The 16,995-nt window shown below is 41.1% G+C and overlaps 1 protein-coding gene across 1 annotated transcript in view; it reads left to right on the top strand.

Moving 5' to 3' along the window:
• The first annotated feature begins 8,593 nt into the window (after positions 1 to 8,593).
• The window catches only part of Usp9x (ubiquitin specific peptidase 9 X-linked), a 146,100-nt gene continuing 137,698 nt past the window's right edge, over positions 8,594 to 16,995 (top strand). The window contains exons 1-2 of the mRNA XM_059250623.1: positions 8,594 to 8,669; positions 14,149 to 14,270. The gene's annotated coding sequence lies outside the window, so the exon portion shown is untranslated. The remainder of the gene's footprint in view (positions 8,670 to 14,148; positions 14,271 to 16,995) is intronic.

The raw sequence follows: 16,995 nt of genomic DNA, 5'->3' as shown, positions 1-16,995 counted from the left end.
CCCTGGCTTCTCCAAAGCCAGTCTGGAAGGCATGGAAACCCACAGCCAGGTCTGATAGCCCTCGATAGCTCTGCTCTTCTCCATATTTTATATTACATCTAAAACTAGGCATTTTGGGTGTTCTTAGTGGTACTGGGGAAAGTGCATTTACTCCATTTTCCCAGAAGCACAGGGCCCTAACGCTGCTTTTTCATACGTCATCATAACACAGAAAGGATGTGTAATGGGCTTGGTAGGCCTTTCTACTGTAAGGGAATCCATAAGTGAATGGGAAGTCATCTTAGAAAAGCAATTACTTGTTTTTGTTTTGCTTTTTTACTTGAAAAGATAAATCCCTGTCAACAATTTTCTGTTTCCCTGCTTTCAAGATTATGTAAGAAGAAAGAGCCATGGTTTCAGGGAAAGGACAACAAAGACGGTTCTGGGAGTTTGTGTGTTTTTACTAAGGTGTGATTAGGATAAGGATACGTACATATTTAAAACATATGATTACATACAACACACACATACCACAGTAGCATCACCACAATCAAAGCTGTGGACAAATCTAACACCCTCAAAAATTTCCTAATGCTCTTGTGAAATTCTTTATTGTTCCCTATCTAGCCTTCACCCCAGGTAACCAGGGCTCAGGCTCTTGCTATGTAGCCCAGGCTAGCCTCCAACTCACCATCCTCAGGCTTCAGCTTCCTGGGTGCTGGGATTACAGACTTGCCCTACCATGTCCATCTCACTGATCTGTTTCCTCTCACAAAAATAATTATGTATTATTTAGTGTTTTGTATAACTGTACTAATAATGATTGACTGGCTTATTTCACACATGATAACTCACTTGCAATTCATCCATTTTATTGTGTCTATTGATAGTTTTTCTCCCTTGTATGGCTGAATGACTTTTTTTGGTTTTGGGTTTTTTTTTTGGGGGGGGGGTTCAAGACGGGGTTTCAATGTGTAGTTTTGGAGCCTGTCCTGGAACTCACTTTGTAGACCAGGCCGGCCTCGAACTCACAGAGATCTGCCTGGCTCTGTCTCTCTCTCCAGTGCTGGAATTAAAGGCGTGCACCACCACCGCCCCCGGCTTTTTTTTTTTTTATTGCAAACATGTAGTGTGTGTGTGTGAGTGCACATGCCACAGAATGTGTGTGGAGGTGAGAAGACTACTTGAGCCAATTCTTTCCTTCCACTTTGAGGGTTCTGAGGATTGAACTCAGAACATCAAGCTTGGTGGCAAGCACCTTTATCCACTGAGCCGTCTCATCAACCCTTCTTTCGTTTGTTGATGGATGTTCCAGTTGTTCCCAATTTGGGGCTGTTTTAAATAAAGCAGGTTCTAAACATTCACATACAACACTTTGTGTAGTTATATGCTTTCTTTGGCTGTGGCTAAATGAGTAGGAATAAAATGGTTGAATCATAAAATAAGCACATGTTTAAAAAAATTTTTTTTCTGTGTGTATAGGTCAGAAGTTAACATGGAGTGTTTCTCAATCAGTCTCCACCTTACTTTTTTTTTTTTTTTTTTTTTTTTTTTGGTTTTTCGAGACAGGGTTTCTCTGTGTAACTTTGGTGCCTTTCCTGGAACTCACTCTGTAGACCAGGCTGGCCTCGAACTCACAAAGACCCGCCTGGCTCTGCCTCCCAAGTGCTGGGATTAAAGGCATGCGCCGCCGCCGCCGCCGCCGCCGCCACCACCACCACTAGGCTTCTACCTTGGTTTTGGAGACATAATATGTCACTGAACCTGGAGCTCACTGAGTCAGCTAGACGGGGTAGCCAGCAAGCCATAAGGATCCTCCCATCTCTGCCTCCCCAGCAATGGGATTACACGATGTATCACCTTGCCCAGGTTTGTTGTTTTGCTTTGTTTGTTTGTTTGTTTGTTTGTTTTTTATGAAGTCTCACTCTGTAGCACTGGATGGCCTGGAACTCGGTATGTAGGCCTCTGCTCCCTGAGTGCTGGCATCAAAAGTATGGACCACTCATGTCCAGGTTTTTTGTTTTTTGTTTTTTTTAGTTTTTCGAGACAGGGTTTCTCTGTGTAGCTTTGCGCCTCTCCTGGGACTCACTTGGTAGCCCAGGCTGGCCTCGAACTCACAGAGATCCGCCTGGCTCTGCCTCCCAAGTGCTGGGATTAAAGGCATGTGCCACCACCACTTGGCTGCAATTGAAGTGTTTATAAATCCATAAATATCTAAAGAAAATGTGCTGTGACCATGCAATGGAATGCTATTTCTGTTTGTTTTTTTAAGGAAGTTCTGACACATGCTATAGCATGAATGAAACTTGAGGGCATTATGCCAAGTGTAATAAGTCAGTGACAAAAAGACAAATGTCATGATCACATTTAAATGAGGTAACTAGTATCGTCAAATTCCTAGAGAGAGAAAGCAGTATACTGGCTACTAGGGGAGGCAGGAATGGGGATTTGTTGTTTAATGGATGTAAAGTTTCAGTTTTGCAAAAGGAAAAGATGAAGCCGGGAACATAGCTCACTAATAGAACACTTGCTTAGCATGTCTGAAACCTGGGTTCAGTGTCCAGTAGTTCATGCACATGAATACACACAAACACACACACACACACACACACACACACACACACACACACACGATAAAGAAGGAAAGGAAGTTACCTTTTAATAAAGATTAATTTATTTTTATTTTCTGTGTGTGTGTGTGCCTGAGTTGCAAGTGTCCATGGAGTCCAGAAGAAGATGTTGGATCCCCTGGAACTGGAGTTACTGGAGTTACAAGTGGTTGGGAGCCACTTGATGTGGTTCTGAGAACTGTACCCAGGTCCTCTGCAAAAGCAGCAAGTACTCTTAACTGCTAAGCCATTTCTCCAGCTCATCATATGTGTTTTGAGCCCTGAAATACACCATAATGACTTTTGTTTGGATAGTCAACTATCTTTTTAAAGATATTTACACAAATAAAAGATATTTTGAAAATTCTTATGGGACGCAGGTATGGCTTAGTGGTAAAACACTTGCCTAGCATACGTAAAGCCATGGGTTCCATCCTCAGTACTTCAAAAATAAATAAGTAATCTTATATTTACCAATTTTGTAAGCATTTCTGTTTCTTTTTTAATTAAGAGATTTTCTATTCATTTTACATACCAACCACAGATTCCCCTGTCTTCTTGCCTCCCACCCCCTAGCCTTCCCCCCAGCCTACCCCCCATTCCCACCTCCTCAAGGTAAGATCTCCCATGGGGAGTCAGCAGAGCCTGGTACATTCAGTTGAGGCAGGTCCAAGCCCCTCCTCCCTGCACCAAGGCTATGCAAAGTGTCTCACCATAGGCAGTAGGCTCCAAAAAGCCGGCTCATGCACTAGGAACAGGTCCCGGTCCCACTGCCTGGGGGCCCCCTATACAGTTCAAGCTCAACAACTGTCTTGCTTATCCAGAGGGTCTAGTCCAGTACCATGGGGGCTCCTCAGCTATTGGTCCACAGTTCATGCATTTCCATTAGTTTGGCTAGTTGTCTCTGTACTTTTTCCAGTCATGGTCTTGATATCCCTTGCTCATGGAATCCCTCCTCTCTCTCATCGATTGGACTCCTGGAGCTCTGCCTGGGACCTGGCTGTGAATCTCTGCATCTGCTTCCTTCAGTCACTGGATGAGAGGGTTCTATGATGACAGTTAGGGCATTCAGCCATCCGATCACCACAGTAGGCCAGCTCAGGCACCCTCTTGACTATTGCCAGTAGTGTATGGTGGAGTCATCCTTGTGGATTCCTGGGAACCTCCCTAACACTATGCTTCTCCCTATTCCCATGGTGTCTTCATTTATCATGGTATCTCTTTCCTTGCTCTCCCACTCTGTTCCTGTTCCAGCTTGAACCTCCCGATCCCCTAAGCTCTCATCTCCCGTCCCTTGCCCTCCATTAACCCACACACACACACCCCCAGTTTGCTCATGTAGATCTCATCCATTTCTCCATTGTTGGGTGATCAATGCGCTCTTCCTAGGGTCCTCCTTACTAGCTAGCCTCCCTGGAGCTGTGCGTTGCAGTCTGGTTATCCTTTGCTTTATATCTAGTATCCACTTATGAGTGAGTACATACCATGTTTGGCTTCATTCATTTGTATAGATTCAGACTTCCATCTGGTATAAATTTCCTTCTGCCTGAAGGAAACATGAACATTTCTTGAACTGTAAATACTCTGGTGATGAATTTTTCCAGCAATTTCAGATGCTGAAGAATGTGTTCATCTTGCCTGACATTATGAAAGATATTTTCACAGATATAAAATTCTAATTTTCTTCATGTTGCTTGTGTTTGGAAGTTGTTGAATTTCTATATTTATAATTTGCATCAAATTTAAAATGCTTTGGCATGATTTCTTCAAAAAAAATTTTCTGTTCTTCCCTTTTATGAGGGAAACTCAATTTTACTTTGATGCACTACCAGAAAACAATTAAAATATTGAAATAACATTTCATGGATAATATCATCAAAAACCTAAGTTACACCAATGCAACCACTTGAAGTTGTTGAACATCTCACTGATGCTCTGGAATCTTTTTAAAGATTTCTTTATTTTTATTTCATGTAGATGAGTGTTTGCCTACATATATGTTATGTGCACTACATGAGTGCCTGGTGCCAGAGGAGGCCAGACAAGGCCATTGGAGTCCCTGAAAGTGGAACTGGGAACCAAACCCAGCTCCTCTGCAAGAGCAGCCAGTACTCTTAAAAGCTGAGCCATCTCTCCAGCCTCCATTCTTTTAATTTTTGTTTGTTTGTTTGTTTTGTTTTTCGAGATAGGGTTTCTTTGTGTAGTCCTGGTTTTCCTGAAACTTGGTATGTAGCCCAGGCTGGCCTCAAACTCACAGAGATCCACCTGCCTCTGCCTCCCGGGTGCTGTGTGTGTGTGTGTGTGTGTGTGTGTGTGTGTGTGTGTGTGTGTGTAAAGGTGTCCGCCGCCACCGCCACCACCACCACCACCACCACCACCACCACCACCTAGCCCACCCTTAATTTTTAGTGTTCCTTTTCTCTTTTCTCTTCTTTTTAAAAAACTATTATTTTTATCTTATGTGTATAAGTGTTTTGCCTACATGCATGTCTGTACATGTGTATGCATTGCTGGTAGAGGCTGAAGAGAGTAACAGATCCCCTGGGACTGGAGTTACAGAATGTTGTTAGCAGCCGTGTGGGTGCTGGAAATCGAACATCAATCCTCTAGAAGAGCACTCAATGCTCTTAACCACTAAGCCATTTCTCCGGCCTCTCTTTTTCTTTTCCTTTTTTTTGAGACCAGAGTCTCGTGTATCTCAGGCTGGCTTTGAAGTTGCTATGTAGCTGTGGATGACCTTGAACACCTGATCTTCTTCCCTCTACTACTAAGTGCTGAGATTACAGGGTTTATGCGGTGCTTCGCTTGTAGCCAAGGGCCTTGGACATGCTAGGAAACACTCTGCCAGCTGAGCTATATGCCCAGCCCGAATTCCCATCTATTTTTGTGTTTAAATTTTGATAGTTTATATGGCTGTATCTTCAAGTACATTATTTTTTTCTTTCCCAAGAGAATGAAGGATACCTACAAAAACAAAAACAAAAAAACAAAACAAAACAAAAACTTATAGCTAGCATTGAGTTAATAGTGAAATATTGGCCATTTTCTCCTTTATTTAGGAGTCAGGCAATAATGTCCATTCCCCCTATTTCTTCTCAACATGGTACTAGACATTTGACTCTGAGGATGAATGCAAGGAAATAAAGAGCATGCAGCTCAGAAAGGAGGTGACGGAAGTGTTTCTATTTGCACGTGACATGACTGTTTCTTTAGAAAACCTTTAGGAATATGCCCAACATCCGCTGACTAAATGTTTCAAGTCACAGAATCCAAAGACCATGTTTTCAAAGCTGTTTGACTTTAATAAGCTACCAAAAAACAACTGAAAAATAAAAAATTTAAAAATGACATTCCATGTGTAATATCATGAAAACCATAAAATACTAAAGAAATTTAACATGTGTAAATCTCTATTTGACAAAACTTTTTAAATATTTTGTTTGTTTGTTTGTTTTCAAGACAGGATTTCTCTGTGTAGCCCTGGCTGTCCTGGAACTCACTGTGTAGACCAGGCTGGCTTCAAACTCAGAGATCCACCCGCCTGCCTCTGCCTTCCAGAGTTCTGGGATTAAAGGCATGAACCACCACCACTTAGCTTGTTTTAATATTCTTGCCTTTTAAAACTCCTATGTATTTATTTATTTACTTACTTGCTTTTATTTTATGTGCATTGGTATTTTGCTTGCACATATGTCTGTGTGAGGGTGTCAAATCTTGGAGTTACAGTTATAAGCTGCCATGTGGATGCTGAGAATTGAACCCAGGTCCTATGGAAGAGCAATTAGTGCTCTTAACTGCTGAGCCATCTCTTAAGCCCAAGACAAAACACTTTTTAGAGACACCAAAGAAAAATGAAGTAGATAACAAGATAGTCCATATCCACAAATTGAAAGCCCCAACAATGTTAATATGTCAATTCCCCCTAAATTGATTTCTAGATTCAAGGTAATACATACCCAGATATCAACAGCTGTTTTGGTAAATATTAAAAATCTAGTTCTAAAGTTTACATGGAAATTTAAAGTTCCTAGAACGTGCAAAAAAAAAATCTTTTGAAAAAGAACAGAGGTATATTTGTGGAGCAGCAATCCAGCAGGGATACTACTGCACAGGGGGGTTGGACTGATAAGAGTAAGAAACTCAGAAGATCCCCCAGATGACCTCCTCTCACCCCAAGACCCCTCGAACATCCCTTTCAGAAACCATTGCTATCAATAGTTTGGCAGATTATCATTCAATAAAATTTTCTCTTGGATTTGTATATATATATATGAAAGTGTATAGTGATCACTTGAAAGTATAAATGGAGGTAGTAGACTGCTTGCCTAGCTTAGATGAGGCCCTAGATACAATCTCCAGAACCTCCGAAAGAAAGGAGGAATAAATGGCATTATACTATGCACACGCTGAGTAACTTTGTTTTATTCTCTTGACATTTTTTGGGTCAGTTTTGCCAGTCCATTCATGACAGCACGTGTACATTTTTGTTGTTAACTGATGCATATTACCCCATAGAACATGCTACAGTTCCTTCATTTTCCAATAGAAACTTCGTTGTTCAAATGTTCTTGCCATTTGAACATCTTATTCTCAGCCAGGGAGATGGTTCAGTGGGTAAAGGAGATGGCTGCCAAGTTGGATCCTGGACCCCACATGGTAGAAAGGAAAGAACTGACTCCTACAAGTTGTCTTGTAACCTCTATATACCTTCATAGCATGCTTGCACATGCACTCATGTTACACACACACACCAAATAGATAAAACTTTATAAATAAATAAATAATTTAAAATCACTCTCCAGACAAGCTGAGTCTAATTATCTAATTTAAATTTTTTTTAAATGTTGTAGATTAATACCTTATTCTCTATACTCTTCATAACTCTGGGTGTTATCAATATTTTTATATATTTTTTAATCCATCTGATGCTTGAAACATGTTTTGAATTTTTCTGGTGAGGCTGAGAGTCTTTAAATATTTTATTAGCAATATGATTTTTTTCTTTTGTAAATTGCTTTTTTCATCGTAAAAATTCTATGCCTTCTCTTCTGAACTTGATTTTTTTTTTTGCTAATTCATTCTTTAAATACTCTAGAATCAATCTTTTGTCAGTTCTGTTGAAGATACAAAACTGGGGGCTAGGCTCACAACTAAAAAGACAAAACATTGCTTTCAGAGGGTGACTTGGTTTTGCTTTTTTTCCCCTGATACAGGGTTTCACTCTGTAACCCCAGCTATCCTGAATCCCCCCTGCCTCTTGCTTCCTGGGGGTATGTGCCACCACACCCAGCTGAAGGTTTTGATTTTTAAAGCATTTTGTGGTTAACATAATTTTTAAACTTAAATGTGTAAATGTATAAGCCTTTCTGTATGGCTTCCACTTTTTAAGTCTTATTTAAGAAATCATTCCCTAACTGCCAGGCATAGTGAAGCAGAGTTATAATCCTAGCACTTGGGAGGTGGAGGCAGGGGTTCAAGGTCACTTGCAGCTACTTAAGGAGTTTGAGGTTGGCTTGGGCTGCATGAGACCCTGTCTCAAGAAAAAAACAAAAGCCAAAACCAAAAACCAAAACCAGAAACGAAATCCCATATCACACAGTCAAAAAGACATTCTTAGGTGACCTCTTAAAATGTTTCCCAGATGTCTTTTCTGTGCAAATAGAGAAAAGACTGTATAAGACAAAAACAGAATGACATCATGCATATTGCCTTATAACCTGTTGGTATGTAGCAATATATTTTGAACATCTTTTCATTTAAATAAATGTAAGGCTAGTGTTGTGGGTGGGGTTTCCCGGGAAACAGACTCTGGAGACAAGAGATTTGTGTGCAGGAAGCTTCTCCCGGAGTGCTTACGAGACCAACGCGCGGCGTGGGGGAAGGGAAGGAAATAGGATTAGACTGGAGAGGACATTAGACGGTGCTGCAGTCGTCACAACGTCACAACGGCTGGAGCTTGGCGGTTTAGAATTCCCTTCATCATTGTCACAATTCGAAGAAAGAAAGCTGAGGCATTTGTTTGATGCGGGCTGCCCCTGGGCAAGAGCTGGGGGTGCCACTTGGCAGGGCAACCGCCTTCTTGTGAGTATCATTCCCAGAGCCAGCAATCGGCGGATTAGGGCTGTTGAAGGCTGGTAACCCTTCTGATAGCTAGGGTAGCTAGGAGCCTTAAAAGAGGGGGCTATGAACAGCGTTTCACAGCGCACCACCATTAAGGACACTGTTTCCTCCAAACTGCAGAAAACACTCACCACTCACTTATCAGGTCTGTAATAGGTGATTGTTGGCAGAGAAGTATCCGTCCCTTTCATAAGGAAAGCAAAAACTTTTGGAGAGGTGCCTAGTAGGCTCTCACATTTCGTTGACCTTAACTAAAATGTTAGGTGCAGGGGGAGCTGGGCAAGTGGGGTCAGGGTTGTCCTGATTTTGTGCCTTGAGCAGACAACACTGCTGCTCAAAATAATACTTGAGTGTAGAAGAACATAAAGGATTTCTGACAGTATCTGCCACAAAATGGACTCCTATACAAATACTTTGAATAATTACATCCGCTTTAATGAAACAGTTTTCATATTGGCTGGCCTTTGGGTGTCTATAACATTATGTTATGGTCTGCTCTGTTGAAATTAACAGCCTAGAAATTTTTCCCTGCCCATATCTCCCATTGTTTCTTCAGGATTATCCTAGTTAGCTTTCTGTTGCTGTGACAAACACTATGACCATAACCAACTTGGATAGGAACGGTTTATTTTATTTTATTTTATTTTATTTTATTGGTTTTTCACGACAGGGTTTCTTTGTGTAGCCCTGGCTGTCCTGAAACTTACTCAGGGAGGGTTGATTTTAGATTGCAGGTTGGAGTCAATGAGAGAATCAGACAGGAACCTGGAGGCAGGAACTGAAGCAGAGGCCATGGAGGAACACTGCTCACTGGTTTGCTCCCTGTGGCTTGCTCAGCCTGCTTTTTTTAATACCACCTAGGACTACTTGCCCATGGGTGATGCGTTGATGGTGGGATCGGCTATCCCACCTCAATCATTAATCAAGAAAATGCCCCCACAGACTTGACTACCAGGCCAATCTGATGGAGATAATTCCTCAGTTGAGGTTTTCTTTTCCCAAGTCATTCAGTTTGTATCGAGCTGATGAAAAATAACCAGAACACGGATGAAATGCTAACTATATCATTGGGAAGTGCACTTTGAAAATAATTTTGATGCAGAATACTAATAAGTGTCATGGGAAAACCCTCTATATGTATGCTTTCCTTGAGCAGTAGATGAAGAGCCAATCTTTTCCTGCCTCCTCTCAGACACTGGATTTTAACATTTGCATTAGTTGTATATTCTTTTTTTAAGTACCTGCCTTCGCTCTCATTTTGGTTATTGGCTGTATGTGCTTGGTTTTGTTTGATTGTTTTGTTTGCATTGTAGTCCAAAACAATGTGTTTTGAAATGTGTTAGCACTGGAAAGCTTTGAGATGCCATCTGTATTGTGTTCTTTGTGTTACAAGGGCTAATTCCGCGGACCTGCCTGGTTTTGCTGGTCAAGACATGAAACATACTAATTAACAGTGCTTCTTTTTAACCACTGGCCCAAGGAATTTCAGGGCATTTCAACCCAGTTTGTTATACTTGCTTATGGATAACAATGAGATTGATGATTGGTCAGTGATCTTACTGCTACAAACCCCCATCCCCACAGGGCTCTGATATTCAGAAAATAGCTCTGTGCCTAAATACTAAGACCTAAATAGATATTCTCAGGATTAATGGTGGCAGCAGCACATCTGTGCAAAAGTGTTTTACAACATGAGCAGTTATTTTCTGACCTATAAATTACACTCTGAATAGCTAGCTAATGTATGGCAGAATATGTTGGAAACATCACTCTGAAAAGTAGAAGGAGAAGTTATTCTGCTCCTCCAGTGAAGAATGGGGACACATGAACTTAGAAACAGCCAGCCATCACTATCCCGATGGGGAACATGACAGTGCTGTTTCAAAATAATTTATTGAATGTAAAGTTTACGAATAATAGGTCTTTAACCCCCAGTTTGAATTTTCTTAGTAAGAAGGTATTAATAGCCATTATTATAGTAAAAATAAACCATGATGCTATAAATCTAACAAAATACTTCAGATATTTTTCTATCTCTAAGCATATAAATAGATCATATTAAAATTATAGAAATAATTTGTATCAGATTTCCTATTACTTGCATAATCATTGTTGTGCTTCCCAGTTTTTGCACACATTATAGTCTTGCATATAAATACTAAATATTTACTGTCTCAGAAAAATATTCTTGGAGTCTACATGCACTTTAGATGAACTATATAGAAAAATAAATTAAATGGTATTTGCTATGTGTGTGTGAATTTGAAAAAGAATGAATTATCATTGAAATGTGGAGCGATAAGGTAAACTGAGTACTAAAACTTGGTGTGGAAATGTATGACTCATACAGGAATATACTTAGCTATCTCTGTCAAAATAGTAAAGATTAACCCAGTGCAGATAAGAATGCAGACAAGACCAGCCTGCTCTACAGAGCTGGTTCCAGGACAGCCAGAACTACACAGAGAAACCCTGTCTCAAAAAGCTAAAAACCACAAACAAAAAAGAATGCACACAAGAGCCAAGCATAGTGGTACATGTCTTTAGTTTCAGCAGAGGCAGGTGATTCTTTTGAGTTGGGGGCCACCTTACTCTACAGAGCAAGTTCCAGGATAGCCAAAACTACACAGAAAAAGTTTGTCTTGAAAACCAAAGAACCAAGCAAACAAAAAACAAACGACCAAACAACCAACCAAAAAGAATGCAGACAAAACGAACACTGTGTCTGTTGTATGTGGAAACATCATGGAGGTGTAAGTAATGTAAATAATGTTTAGTGTGGAGCAATTTGGCAATGCATCAATAGGACTTAATAAATCTGTACCTTTAAGTCAAGTTGTCTAAGATAATCTTATATCTAGAAAATCTTCATGTGTAAGGATATTTACTTTAGCATTATTTATAATGATAAAATTATAAGCAATTAGACATCTTAAAGGTGAAGAATAATTGAGAAATGATGGAGGCGTTGCAACACTCAACTTTAGTGACTAAAGGACAGTATAGTTATGTAGAAGAGTTGAATGACGCTCCACAGTCATTCAACTGACGATGTCTGTATGGTGCTGAGAAAAAGCAAGGGGCTAGAGTGTGGTGTAGCAAATCATCTTTGGGGGCTGTAAGTCTGTGCCTATTTTCTGATATTTTTCAAAACAAAATACCGGGAAGATAAAGCAAGAATTAATAAAAGTGGCTTCCTAAAGGTGGAGGGAGGAAATGCCGGATGTACAAAAGCGGGAGCTAGATTTCTCTGCGTGTATGTTGTTTCATACTTTCTGTTGTTTGTTTCTTAGTTTGGTGTAACAGATAGCCTCCAATGATAGCCATCTCTCAATATTCAACACCTTTGTGATGGCCCACCACCAGGGTGGCATGGTTGGGCTGTGTGACCCTTTCCACAGTTAGGTTTTTAGACACAACGTGGCTTCCTTTGTGCTCTTTTCTCTCTCCTGGATCACTTGTTCTCTGGGAAATTCTTTGCCCTGCCAAGTGGTTCCACGTGAGGAGAATCTGAGGCCCAATCAGAGCCATGTGAGGGGTCATCTTGGAAGCCACGCCTCCAGCTCGGAACAAGCTTGTGGTTGGGTAGAAGAGTCTGCCTTGAGCCTCTCTGAACCAGAGCTACTCAACTAAGCTGCCCGGGTTTCTGACCACCGAAAACTGAGAGACTACATGTTTGTTATTTACGCTGCTCGTTTTTTATATAAGCTGTTAAGCAGTAGTTCATCACTAATGCGAGAACTGTAAAATTGGTTTTTAATAATTTAAAAACTGAATACAAGCAAAAAAGAGATAGTCTTTAAAAATTAAAGATGAACTGGAAAAAAAGGAGCCCAACTATAAAAGCTGGTGGCTAAAGTACATAGTAATTATTTCAAGGGACTTATAGACAGAGTATTTTTACCTATCCGCAGTGGCTGGGTCCCAAGGACAAAAACAACTAGATAAACCTTAAATGGCACTCAGTGAATTATTTGTCACTAATAACATTGATGTTATTATCTTGGAACTATATCTGTGTAGTGGAATATCAGATAGGTTATTATATTAGCATCATTAAGAACTAAGATTTTACACTTGAGAAGAAAGACGTAAATCAAGAAAAATAACTGGAAACCATTTTACTTCTTAGATTGGAAATAGCAGTATTTAGTCATAATTTCTTTTTCTAAAAAGCACAGCTTTCTTAGTTCTGTTCAATGAAGAAACAAAAAAGAAATTATAACAAAATGTCAGTCAAGACTGCATGCAGATTGGGGTGATTAAATATCATTTAAAACACACAAACGTTCAGAGCTCCTTAGAGAATGGCTAATTCCAGTTTTGAGGCTGACTAGATACAAGATGAACCTGGAAGATCCTCTGACTAGAAATTAAGGATGAAATTAGAACTCTACACTTTCTACGGAGCTCTTAGCAGCCCAACATAGAACAGTCTGAACTTCAGAATCCGTAATGGTTGTTAGTGTGGTTCAGTGGAAAGAATGTGCTTGCCTAACATGTACAAGGCCCTAGGTTCAAACTCTAGTACCCCTCCCCCTAAAACAAAGCTTGTGACTGTGAGACGCTCTACGTATTTATACATCTTTGGTTTTTTTTTTTTTTAATGATGCTAACTAACTAGCTAACTAAATGTCTTGGAAATTGCTAGGATGCCAAGCTAGTAATTATAAGATTGGCAGACGAAGGGAAGAAGACTGCATCTTGCCTTTCTTTTATAAACTCTAGGAGCATCCAGAATGATAGTTTTATTTTAAAAGAATTCACACTTAGAAAGAGTATCAGGGTTGGGATATAGCCATTTAGTGAAGGAATAATTTGGGATATGTACATGTTTCTGTCATCAGTGTGGGCAGTCCATGCCTGTCCAATACATAAACATGCATCCAGTCATTTGCTTAGTATTTATGTGTTTTATTGTAAGTAAAGCAACCTGGCCTTTTTTTTGTTATTACCATACAGAGTAATGGGCTTCATTTGGACGCGCACACACACACACACACACACACACACACACACACACACACACACACAGCATTGTACTGAAACTCACCAGCCCAAGGCTCTCTCCTGTCCCTCTTAGTCCCTCTTGTTGGTCCCCTTCTTCCCTGGAAATAGTCTCCTTTCTACTTTCAGATAAAGTATACCTTAGTAATTTCACCTCATTTCTAAAAATTACAGGCCTGTGTCACCATGCCCACTTTTGGGGAAAGAGAGATGGAACCCAGGACCTCTCACTGGCTAGGCACACATGTGACACAGCCATCATGTGTCCCAGCCCTTAAAGTCTAGGCTTTGACTAGAAACACTGTAAGCCACATATCTGCTTTGCCGGTGGCTTCCCGCTTAGCTCTGGCTACGAGGGGCATAGAAGGAGACTGACCGTCGTCTGGAGGAGGGTGAAGGAACTCAAATGCTTTCTCTTCTTCCTTCCTGTCAGCTTCCTGTGCCTCTCAGCTTCCCCCAGAGACACTTCGCCGGGGTTGAAGCACCAGCTGTGCCTTTCCTGGGTCTCCAGCTGAGTCGTTTGCGGTTGACCAGACTGAGAATCATCAGCATGAGGTGAGCAGCATCTCTTCATGGAGCCCCTCCTCCCCGTTCCTATGGTCTGTTATTTCCATCCTTTTCGTGAACCCCCTTTCTGAGACAGTCACTGCTTCTTGTAGGCATTGCCTCCATAATACCATAGAGTGCTCCTTTTAAACCCTCGGCTAATTACTTAAAGTTATTACTATGGCCTCTTGTCCTTGACTAGCTCTTGACTCACAGACACAACTTCCCATTAGTCACTGGTGAGTTGTATTAACCCCTTAGAATTCCTGCTAGCAGATGCACGTTGGTCCAGTATATGTGAAATTGATAAGGGAGAGGGGGACAGTGTCTAGAGCATAGCCAAATAGCCTTTATAAAACAGTTGATTTCTTTGTGCACAAGCCTTCATTGTCTTTGAAAGACAGCTTGTTACATTACAGATAGGCCTGCAGGCCTCTCCAGCCACCTCACAATATTCATTCCGCTCATGAAGCAACTACTGTAGTAGTTAGCATTTATGTATGCTTTTTAATGTATAAATATGTGTTATTTTGAAATATATGGCATTTTGTGGGTTTTTAAATTTCAGTTCATGGTATAATTATTTTTTTGCAATTTTCCTTATTCAGTAAATAATTTGTCTTGGAAGTTGTTCTACACGGTTCATTTCTTTTTAACTCCTGCACAATATCCTCAGCATGCCTATAGCATGGTTTATTTCACTTGCTGCTCTGTTTTCACCATTACAAAAGCTCTATGATTAATACTAGTGCCCCGGTTTCTCTGGGGTAGATTCAGAGTAGTAGAAATGCTGGGTCAGAAAGAATACATATTTTAAAAATTGCGTTAGATGTTAACAAATATGTTCTCTTTCTAGACAGTGGTGGCCAGCACCTTTAATCCCAACACTCAGGAGGCAGAGGCAGGAGGATCTCTGAGTTCAAGGCCAGCCTGATCCACAGAACCAGTTCCAGGACAGCCAGGGCTATACAGAGAAACCCTGTCTTTAAAAACCACAAAACTAGGCCAGGCAGTGGTGGCACATGCATTTAATCACAGCACTCAGGAGGGAGAGCTAGGCAGATCTCTGTGAGTTCGAGGTCAGCCTGGTCTAAGAATGAGATCCAGGAAAGGCTCCAAAGCTACACAGAGAAACTGTGTCTCGAAAAAACAAAACAAAACAAAACAAAACAAAAAAAAACCAAAAAACAAAAACAAAAAAAAAAAAACACAAAAGCAAACAAAAGCAAACAAAACCCAAATATGTTCTCTTAAAATACAATTCCGGTTTTCAAGTATATCATGAGACTGCCAAGTTCCTTCTTATCCATGGAGCTTCCATGGCTGCCTTAGCTTACATTTCCCATCTGGCACTGCTCTGGGCATCTTTAGCTGACACAGCTTTTAGATCTTTAGTGGGGAGACAGCTGTTCATCATCGTCATCATCATCATCATCATCATCATCATCATCAGTAGGGCACTGAGCCCAGGGCACTGTGCCAGTGAGATATACCCCTTGCCCTCTTTTTCCTTTTTATTTGGAGATACCATTTTACTAGGTTGCCCAGGCTGTCCTTAAATTCACTCTGTAGCCCAGGCAGGCTTGTGATCCTCCTGCCTCAGCCTCCCAACAGACCTGGCTTTAAGCATTGTTTTAAACTTCACAGCTGTTGGTTTCTTTGGTAACTTATTTCCTTCACAACCACATGAAGTGTCAAATCTGTTTTCTTCTAGACTCTTCTATGAGCTGTAATCATACCCAAAGTTTTTCCCTATGCATACTCATCTTTTTTCTAGAGAAGTCCATGTGCTGTTACATACCAAATGTTGTTGTTTTTTTTCTATACACAATCTGTTTGCCTCTACACAGTTCCATATGCTGTAAGCATACCCAAACTTCTTGTCTAGACATGGTTGGGAAGTCAGCTTTCTGTGAGTATTTACTTACTTGCTCCCAGGATTTTCTCCCTTACAAGTTAATGCTGATACCCTGGTGCCATTTCAGAAAACAGGCTTTGATGGGAAGGGCACCACCTCTATAATCTGACTTTTGCTTCAGGACAGAATCCTTGGTTTACCAGTGGGGCCCCAATGATTGTACCAGGGCTGATCCCGCCACAGTTTTTAGCCTGGCTTGCTACCCTTCTGCTGGCTTGGCTGGTACCACATAGCAAGGGCAAATGGCTAGGCATAATATTACATAAAGAGCTGTGAAAGTAAGGTCACCATGGTGTCAATGCTCTACATTTGAGTTCCACAGGATGGCACCTAAGGAGCCAAAGGACAAACCACCTGAGTGGTAGGTAGGTTATTCAACCTACAGTTGAATACAAGCCAGATCTCAGTGCAGAATAGCAGTGTCCTAGCTTGTCACAGAAACCTGCAGTTGCCCTGGAGCTGGCTAGCAGGGAGGATAGAAAGGGCTGTCCTCCTTCAAGCAGGAGATGGGTGAGAAATGACCTCGCGGCAGCCTCCCACAAGATAGGGCCAAGAAACTCCCTTGCAGCAGCTCCTGTCCTTATCTTTGCCTGTTCCAGGAGCAATCACAGGGCACTCCGCCAAGACTCCCTTCAGACTGCAGTTCAGCCTTGTTCATGTGGCCTAGATGAAGATGTGCAAAGTCACCAGCATGTCACAGCGGGGTCATTCCCCTGTACTTGGTTACATGGAGCTCTTCTTGGCCTTCTTTCAGAATTTTGGATGAAGGGCCCGGCCACTTTTTAAACCCAGTCCCCACATTTCCCAACCCTGCCT

Source organism: Peromyscus eremicus, chromosome X, assembly GCF_949786415.1.
Source record: "Peromyscus eremicus chromosome X, PerEre_H2_v1, whole genome shotgun sequence".
Classification (NCBI taxonomy): domain Eukaryota; kingdom Metazoa; phylum Chordata; class Mammalia; order Rodentia; family Cricetidae; genus Peromyscus; species Peromyscus eremicus.
This window is presented reverse-complemented; position numbering and strand designations above follow the sequence as displayed.